Here is a 10441-nt window from a genome sequence, read left to right as displayed (position 1 = left end):
CGGGGCGGCGGTATATAAAGGGCAGGGGCGGGGCGGCTTGGAGGAGGGGGCAAGGCGCGGCGACGGAGAGGAGTCCGGCTCGGACTCCTTGTCCGAGTCGTCGGCGGCGGCGCGCGCGCGCGCAGGTGGCGGCGGCGGCGGCCTGGCACGGCTGGGCCTTAGGCCCAGTCGGCGCGGGAACTTTTTTTTAAAATAATTCCGCCGACGGAAGAAAAATCCTAGAAAAATAAATAAAAATCTAAAAATGCCAAAACAAATTTTCACTGCCTAAATAAAATATTTAGGACGAGGTGAACATTTTCTTGGCCCTAAAGTACAATTTTGAAAATGTGCGATTTTTCTAATGCAAATAAAATCTGAATAAAACCAAATAAAATCCAATAAATGATTTTTAATATTTTCCTCCAATATTTCAATTATTTCGGAGAAGTCATATTATCTCCACTCATTTGATTTAATGTGAAATACTTCGGAGAGAAAAATTATTAAAATCAAAATCCTCCTTTCATTATTTGATAAAAATCAAATATGAAAACAGAAAAATCCCCAACTCTCTCAGTGGGTCCTTGAGTTGCTTAGGATTTCGAGGATTACGGAATGGAAAGCAATAAAACATGATATGCATGGATGATCTATGTATAACATTCCAAATTAAAAATTTGGGATGTTACAAAACCTACCCCCCTTAAGTTGAATCTCGCCCTCGAGATTCGCCTGGCTAGAGAATAGGTGCGGGTGGTCTTTGCGGAGATCATCCTCTCATTCCCAGGTGGCTTCATCATCGGTATGGTGGCTCTACTGAACTTTACAAAACTTGATAACCTTACTTCGGGTGACTCTGCTGGCAAACTCAAGAATCTTAACTGGCTTCTCCTCGTAAGTCAAATAACTGTCCAACTGAATCACCTCCAAGGGTACTGTATCTCTTAATGGTATATCCGCCATCTCAGCATGACACTTCTTCAGTTGTGAAACGTGGAACACATCGTGAACTCCTGACAATCCCTCAGGTAACTCCAACTTGTAGGCGACTTCTCCCATCCGTTCTAAAATGCGATATGGTCCTACAAATCTCGGGGCTAACTTTCCTTTAACTCCAAAACGTTTCACTCCTCGCAAGGGCGATACTCGCAGATATGCTCTGTCTCCAATTTCGTAGATTACCTCCTTGCGTTTTGAGTCTGCATAACTCTTCTGCCTGGACTAAGCAATCTTCAGTCAGTCTCGGATCAATTTTACCTTCTCCTCAGACTCCTTGATCACGTCTGGTCCAAACAACTGTCGGTTTCCTACCTCGTCCCACATTAACGGTGTTCTGCATCTTTGTCCATACTGGGCTTCAAACGGTGCCATCTAACTGGCTTGGTAGCTATTATTGTAGGAAAACTCTGCGTATGGCAAATTGTCATCCCAACTAGATCCATAATCTAGTGCACAGGCTCTCAACATGTCCTCCAAAATTTGGTTCACTCTCTCAGTCTGTCCATCAGTTTGCGGGTGAAAAGCTGTACTGAACTCTAACCTTGTTCCCAAAGTCTGATGTAACTGATGCCAGAACTTTAAAGTAAACTTTGTTCCTCTATCTGATACAATGGTCCTCGGAACTCCATGCAGACATACGATCCTGGACATATATATCTTGGCCAACTTTGCACTTGTATAGGTGGTTTTCACTGGGATGAAGTGAGCTACTTTGGTTAAGCAATCAACTAATACCCATATGGAATCGTATCCTACTTTGGTCTTGGGCAATCCGGTGATAAAGTCCATGCCCAGTTTATCCCACTTCCATTCGGGTATCGGCATAGGCTGTAACAGTCCTGCTGACTTCTGATGTTCTGCCTTAACTCTCTGACATACATCACATATGGTGACATACTCGGCAATATCCTTCTTCATACCGGTCCACCAGAAACATTCCTTCAAATTCAAATACATCTTGGTGTTTCCGGGGTGTATCGAGTATGGTGAGTCATGGGCCTCCTGAAGTATTAACTTCCTGATCTCCTGGTTATTGGGCACATAAACTCGGTCCTCAAACCATAGGGTATCGTGCTCATCTTCACGAAAACCTTTGGCCTTTCCTTTGCTCATCTTCTCCTTTATCTCATCAATCTCCTTGTCCTCTTTCTGGGCTTCCCGAATCTTGTCCAGCAATGTTGACTGGACCTCCATTGTTGCAATAAATCCTCTAGGAACAATCTCCAATCGAAGTTCCATGATGTCATCTGCTAATTCCTTCGGCAATCCCTTACTTTCAAGGATATTAGCATAACTCTTCCGACTCAATGCGTCTGCTACGACATTGGCCTTTCCTGGATGATAGTGTAGCTTGATGTCATAATCCTTTATAAGCTCCAACCATCTCCTCTGTCGAAGGTTCAGTTCCCTCTGGGTGAAAATGTACTTCAGACTCTTGTGATTCGTGTACACATCACAACGGTTTCCAATAAGGTAATGTCTCCAAGTCTTCAACGCATGCACTACGGCTGCTAGCTCCAAATCACGCATGGCATAATTCAACTCATGAGGTTTTAGTTGTCGTGAGGCATACGAAACAACTCTTCCGTCCTGCATAAGCACACATCCAAGTCCTAAGCGAGAGGCGTCGCAATACACTTGGAACTCCTTATGTATATCTGGCAGTACTAGCACTGGGGCTGTAGTCAAACGTTTCTTCAACTCCTGGAAACTTGCTTCACAATCTTCTGTCCATTTAAACTTGGTATCCTTCTTCAACAGTTCAGTCATTGGCTTTGCAATCTTGGAAAAATTCTCGATGAATCTCCGGTAGTATCCTGCGAGCCCAAGAAAACTATGGATCTCGCTAACTGAAATGGGTGCCAACCATTCAATGACTGACTAAATTTTGCTGGGGTCTACTGCTATACCTTCTCCCGATATAACATGTCCTAGGAACCCGACTTCCTACAACCAAAATTCACATTTGCTAAACTTAGCATACAACTAGTGTTCCTTGAGTTTCTCGAGAACTAAACGCAAATGCTCTTTGTGCTCCTCCTCGTTCTTCGAGTATACCATGATATCATCAATAAACACCACAACAAACTTGTCCAAATACTCCATGAACACCTTGTTCATCATGCTCATAAAATAGGCAGGGGCGTTAGTCAGTCCAAACGACATGACCGTGTACTCGTATAATCCATATCGCGTTGTGAACACCGTCTTTGGTATGTCCTTCTCTCGTATCTTCAACTGATGATACCCAGATCGCAAGTCGATCTTCGAAAACACTTTAGCTCCTTGTAACTGATCAAACAGATCGTTGATCATCGGCAGTGGGTACTTGTTCTTAATCGTCACTTCATTCAATGCTCGATAATCAACAACCATCCTCAAGGATTTATCCTTCTTCTCAACCAAAAGTATTGGGGCTCCCCAAGGTGATGAACTTCTTCGGATCTCCAATAACTCCTTGATTTGTTTCTTAATTTCTTCCAGATCATTTGCGGGCATCCGATAGGGTCTCTTGGATATTGGTCCTGGACCTGGCAACAGCTCTATCAAAAACTCAATGTCTCTATCCAGTGGCATGCTTGGTAACTCCTCTGGAAAAACATCCGGGTAATCCTTCACTACAGGCACTTCCTCCTGAACAACTCCCGTAAGGGCATTCACTTGACTCCTCCTTGGCACATGCCTAGATACATACTTAATCCTTTTTCCTTCCGGGGTGGTGAGATGAATCGACTTACTAGCACAGTCAATGCTTCCTCCAAACTTTGACATCCAGTCCATACCCAATATCACATCCAGTCCTTGTGACTCCAAGATAATTAGGTCGGACGGAAAAACATGTGTACCAATGGTTAAGGGTATCTGGTCACACCATCGGCTGGCCATATACTCTGCTTCGGGTGAACTTAGTAAAAGAGGGGTCCTAAGGGTTTGGGTTGGTAGTTTAAACGTATCCACGAATCCCCTTGATATGTATGAATGCGATGCACCAGTATCGAAAAGAACAAGAGCGGTAAATGACTTAACCAAAAACTTACCTATTACCGCATCCGGCTGCTCTTCAACCTCCTCCGCGTTAACGTGGTTCACTTGTCCTTTATTGAATGGATTTGGCTTCTTCCCAGCGCTCCCATTTCCATTTCCATTCTTTCCTTCAGGGCACTCCGTGGCGTAGTGTCCAGTCTTCCCGCACTTGAAACACGTAACATGACTTAAGTCCCTTTTGGCGGGTGTGACTGGGTTGGGGCGGTTATGATTATTGTTGGTTCCGTTCCCATTCCCATTCTTAGAACCATTGTGGTTATGCGATCCTCCTCCAGTGTGGTTGTGACCTCCATGGTTATGAACAAGTCCTCCCGAGTTCGGGGTTAGGCGAGGCTTCTGATGAGCTCCTGAGTTATACTTCCCTTGTCCATACTTCCTCTTGCGGCTCTCAATCTGCTGTTGCTTCCCTTCAATCATAAGAGCCTTATCTACCAACTCCTGGTAGTTGTTGAAGGTTGCTACCATCAACTGCATACTCATCTCATCATTCAGCCCTTCCATAAACTTCTCCTGTTTCGCTGCATCTGTGGCCACATCATCAGGGGCGTAGCGAGATAACTTGCTAAACTCATCCACGTACAGTATATTTCCCCTGGCGTAGGTTGCGAAACTCCCGCTTCTTCATTTGCATAGCTCTAGTGGAGACATGGGCGATGCGGAAAGCTTGCTGAAACTGGTCCCAAGTGACATTGGCTATAGGAAAAGTGGCTGTGTAATTCTCCCACCATGAGGCTGCTGGTCCATCCAATTGATATGCGGCAAAGCGCACCCTCTCAGCATCTGTGCAACCTGCGGTGGTCAACTCCCTTCCAATACGGCATAGCCAATCATTAGCAACTATAGGCTCAGTGCTACTGGAAAACACCGGCGGCTGTAACCTTAGAAAACGGGCTAGGTTGTCCACGGGCGGTGGGTTGTTGTTGTTGTTGTTGTTGCCCTGGTTCTGAACTAGCAATTGCATCAACGTATTCTGCTGTTGGATCAACTGGGTGAGCTCTAGTGGGAAGGCAAAACCGGTGTCACGTCTCGGAGGCATCTGAGGGGTTTAGATGGAAGAGATTTAGAATAGAAAAGAGGTCTAATGAGAAGGCACTACCCATATGCACATGAGATAAACACAATCATTTTACTCAATCAATCAAGCAAGGGCATACAACGGTCTAGAACTATCGCAAAAGTGCTCACTACTACTATATACATGGGGGAATACTAGTGATATATGGTAGTCGTCTAGAAATTTTGATCGGTGGAAGACTCCATGATGTCTGCTCCAGCTTCGTCTTCAAAGTCATCATCACTAGGGTCGGAGTCGGTGTCGTCGATGATGATGTAGTCCTCGGGGCGTATTTCCTTGGGTTCTTCTTCTTCTGCTGCTATTGGTGCTGGTCCTCCCATGAATACCCCGATCTTCTTGACTAGGTCGTCATTCTTCTCCAGTAGTGTCTTGATTTCCTCCTCATATCCATCGCGTGTAAACTTGAGTTCTTCCTCTAGCTCGGTGATCCTAGTCTTCGCCTTCTTCAAGTCCATCATGTCCGCACACATCTGGTTCTCCTGACATCGAATGTGCTGGTTTAACTCCTGGATGAAAGCTGCAATGGATCTATCCTTCCTGGTGTTGATTACTTCCCATTGCTCATCTCGGCGCCCACATATTTGGTAAATAGTGTCCTTAAGCTCCCTATTGTAAACTTCTCCAATGCGTCCCATGGGGATGTGAGCTGCCATACTCTTTCCTAAACTCCAGGTTGGGGCGTCGAAGGAAAATTCTATGGGTTTAGAAGTTGGCGAGAATGTCCTTCTTGGAACTTGTACTTGAATCATCTAGCGCTCCTCTTCAGGTAAAGTGGCGTTGTACGTCCCGATGAAGCTTGGTATTCCAATGTTAAAGTACCTAGTGACTCCCTTCAAGTGGCGTCCAAAAGTTGTGTCTTCATCTGGTTGTGCAAACTTGTTCTTCATCTCCGTCATCCTAAAGAGTAGAAAATGGAGAGGAGTCAGAAATAAGAAGAGAAGTGTGACCTAGGGTTTATCTTAGTGGTCGTGTCCTACACTCAACGTGTGCTCTGATACCATCTTGTAGTGACCCGACCTCAGATGGTCAAGTCTCTGTGCTTCAGTGTCATCCCTGGATCGGTAATGCTGACACACACAACACTCGAGGATTTATAACAGAGTAGCAATCACACACTTATTACATCGAAAAGTCTCCAAAGAGAACTTATTACAATAATATGGCTTAAGGCCATCTAATGCGATAACAGCGGAAGGCTTGGAAGATAAAGTGAGTCCATCAACTACAACGGCATAGCTGAGCTGCACGACAACGACCAAACGAACCTTACTCCTCGTCTGAAAAGTCTACAACATATACGTTGCAGCCCGAAACGGGTTAGCACATGGAATATGCTGGCAATGTAACACAGTAGAGCAAAAACAGAATAGTGCTATCACTATATGCATATATGGCTGCTGGAAAGCTCTATGGTTACAGTTTTTGCGAAAAGCCATTTTTTCCCTACAACAAAGGAATAGATTTTAATTTAACTATCATGGTAGTTGAAACATCATTGAGAAGGTTCCTCCAACTCAATCCCAATTAAAATGATTAACAACCGAACACCATTAATTAAACATGATGAGATACATGTGATAACCCAAGTACTAGATACTCAAGAATTGTCCATAACCGCGGACACGGCTAACCATGATTAGATTGTACACTCTGTAGAGGTTTGCACACTTTTCCCCACAAGACTCGATCTCCTCCATTGGATTTCTCGCACTACAGGGTGTTTGAGAAACGGATGACTGAGACACCATCTTTCAGAAACATTAACTCTCTACTCCGGACAGACCATGCCAAACCTACATCCCACTACCTGCTGATCTGCCTCTTCAAGAGCTTTACGTAACTTACTCAACTATGCTAGAGCCCATAATAGCTTTTGGCTGCACACGGAAGTTTCTAGCATGAATCATCTCAGTTCCCTTTGAGCCTGGGTGGCGGTCCATAGGAAGATCACACGGGTACTCCGGGATTTCCAAAAAAATACAGGCAACACTGGGTACTCCAGGTGCCTCAGTCCACCCAGTTGTTTGATTAAGTTGCCACCTTAAGTTGAACCATTAATTTAACAATCTCACATCTGTCATGGATATCACTCAAACCCAAACCATGTCTATGAGCATAGCATAGCATAGTATATAAGCAACGCGTAGAGTAACTCCCAAGGGTTTGAATGTAACAGGGCAATAGGTTCTACCTCATCAACTACTTCCCAACCCGCAAGTTAATGACATCCTAATCATGCAATGTTTGAGGATTGGAACTAATGCATAAAAACTGGGTGATAAAGGGGTATGATCAAAGTGTTACTTGCCTTGCTGACGATCTGCGAAACCTAGGGACTCGTAGTAGCACGCTTCGCACTCCAGGTGTTCTATCGCAAGCAAACAATAGCATACATAAGTAACAAGCTACGATGCACAAGAAAAACACAAATAAAAGAGGTTGACCAGAAAGTTCAAATTAAGAACTCTGGTTCGCAAAAAGAATCAAATCATACGGAGCAACGAAACTCAAACGGCGAAAGAGAGAAGCTTCGTTTACTAATCTGAAACTAGGTCAAATTTTACAGTAGGGAAAACTTGTTTGAGTTGGTTAAACAGAAAGAGGGTTTCGAGACGAAACTCTAGGCGCTTGAATCGCCTGATTCCGACTAACGAGCGAAAAGATAAACAAAAACTAAGATCGGATCAGAAATCGCGATCAGAGAAAATCGCGGATTAAATCCGATAAAAGAAAATTGATGAACAGACTAACGAATGAGCGTTCGTTAGTTTTATCTAATGGGCGAAGAACCATTCGTTAAAACGAACGTTCGGACGAACGTCCGCTAACTAGAAGAACCAAGAAAAACCGGCGATCCGAAAAAAAAACGAATCTAGGATTTAAAAAAAAACCGAACGGTTTTAGAAAGAAAAACCGGCGGCGGGGCACGGCGGCTACCTCCGGAGGGAGATCCGGCGAGTCGGGGCAGCAGTGGGGCGGTGACTTGGGGGGTGGCGGTGCTCGGCTGCTGCGGCGGCAGGCGGCAGCGGCTGCGGCGGCGAGGCTGCCTGGCTAGGCGGCTGCGAAGCGGCGCGGCAGGCGGCGGCGACTGTGGCTAGGCGGGGCTTGGCGGCGGCGGTGGTGGTGTTGGGGCGGCGGTATATAAAGGGCGGGGGCGGGGCGGCTTGGAGGAGGGGGCAAGGCGCGGTGGCGGAGAGGAGTCCGGCTCGGACTCCTTGTCCGAGTCGGCGGCGGCGGCGGCGCGCGCGCAGGAGGAGGCGGCGGCGGCCTGGCACGGCGGTCTGGCGTGGCTGGGCCTTAGGCCCAGTCGGCGCGGGAACTTTTTTTTAAATAATTCCACCGACGGAAGAAAAATCCTAGAAAAATAAATAAAAATCTAAAAATGCCAAAACAAATTTTCATCGCCTAAATAAAATATTTAGGACGAGGTGAACATTTTCTTGGCCCTAAAGTGCAATTTTGAAAATGTGCAATTTTTCTAATGCAAATAAAATTCGAATAAAACCAAATAAAATCCAATAAATGATTTTAATATTTTTCCTCCAATATTTCAATTATTTCGGAGAAGTCATATTATCTCCACTCATTTGATTTAATATGAAATACTTCGGAGAGAAAAATTATTAAAATCAAAATCCTCGTTTCATTATTTGATAAAAATCAAATATGAAAACAGAAAAATCCCCAACTCTCTCCGTGGGTCCTTGAGTTGCTTAGGATTTCGAGGATTACGGAACGGAAAGCAATAAAACATGATATGCATGGATGATCTATGTATAACATTCCAAATTAAAAATTTGGGATGTTACAGTTGCTGAACTATGTGGCTTAGGTCATCGGCATCTGGTGGCCGGACATAAGTTCCTTGGAAGTTATCGAAGAAAGCGTCTTCCAAGCCCTCCCAGCTGCCGATGGAGTTCTTAGGCAGGCTATTTAACTAGTGCCAAGATTTAATGGGAGGTATTTGATGGCGTGGAGGTCGTCTCCTCGGGCCATGTGGATGTGGAGGATGAAATCCTCGATCCATACTGCGGGATCGGTTGTGCCGTCGTATGACTCAATATTGATGGGCTTGAACCCCTCGGGGAATTCATGATCCAGTACTTCATCTGTGAAGCAGAGCGGGTGTGCGGGGCCTCTATATTAGGTCGCATCATGGCGGAGCTCGGATGGAGTTCGTCTGCGGTGTTCGGCCCGAGCATGGTTAGGTTTGTCACGTCCGAATAGGTAGCCGTTGTCGTGCTTCAAGGCGCATCCTCGCGATCCGTAGATCGATCTTGTGTGTCCTGCTCTACTGTCCAGAGTCTGTCGGAGGTCGCACATATGACTCCGAGCTCTTCTGTCCCTATTTTGGTGGGGTGGTTGGGCGTTCTGTTGTTCGGCCTGAGTTGCCACTTTATCCCGACTATGGGGTGGCCGTTCAGCCGTCCTGTCTCGACCACGTGGTGGTCGGTCCATACTACGCGAGGGGGGTATATGCTCCGGTGCCTCCTCATCGAATTAAGGTAGCAGTCTGCATTTCAGGTAGCTCTTGGCTGGGCGGTTGAGGTCGTGTTCCTCGGTTGTCAGGACGTTGGTCCATCTATCGACGAGCAGGTCTTGTTCATCTTGAAGCTGCTGTTGTTTCTTTTTCAGGCTCCTTGTCGTGGCTATGAGCTGAAGTGCTCCTGCTCGAGAGGATCCTCAGGCAAGATGAAGTCTTCGTTGCCAAGGCTTCTCCTCCTCGGAGGGTGGGTGGTAACTATCATCCTCCGGGTCATCTTGTATGGTCCGTTCTTCGAGGTTGTCTTGCATGCTGTCATGTTCCTGCTCGGATGTAGCCCTGACAGGGTCTTCATTGTTTTTTGCGTCGCCTGGAGTACTATTTTCTCCGGTGCCAGTGTTGCCGTCCTGTGAGCGGTGGTGCTTGGGGCGGCGCTTGGGCCACCGACGCTTGGACTGTGTCTCGGAGGTTTTATTCACATCTGGCTCTTCTTTGTTGTCGCCAGATCCTTTAGGTGTATCAACCATGTACACGTCGTACAAAGAGGTAGCCATCCAGCGTCCAGTGAATGGTGGGTCTTGGCCTTACTCCTTGTCGGCATCGTCGTCCATACCGTCGATGTCTTTGGAGCCATAGTCAAGAACGTCAGTTAAGTCATCGACGGTGGCTATGAAGTGGGTGGCGGGTGCGAAGCAAAATTCCTCATCATCCGTCTCTAGCTCGAACCGGACATGGTTCGGCTGTGATTCCTTCTCCAAGGAAAAATTCTTTAAAGATTTTAGCATGTCACCCAAAGGCGAGTGCTAGAAAACGTCAACAGCGCTGAACTCAAAGATCGATAACCGATCTAGCTCGAG

The sequence above is a fragment of the Triticum aestivum genome, chromosome 1A (assembly GCF_018294505.1).
Source record: "Triticum aestivum cultivar Chinese Spring chromosome 1A, IWGSC CS RefSeq v2.1, whole genome shotgun sequence".
In the NCBI taxonomy this organism is placed as follows: Eukaryota; Viridiplantae; Streptophyta; class Magnoliopsida; order Poales; family Poaceae; genus Triticum; species Triticum aestivum.
Note: the sequence above shows the minus strand (reverse complement) of the source record.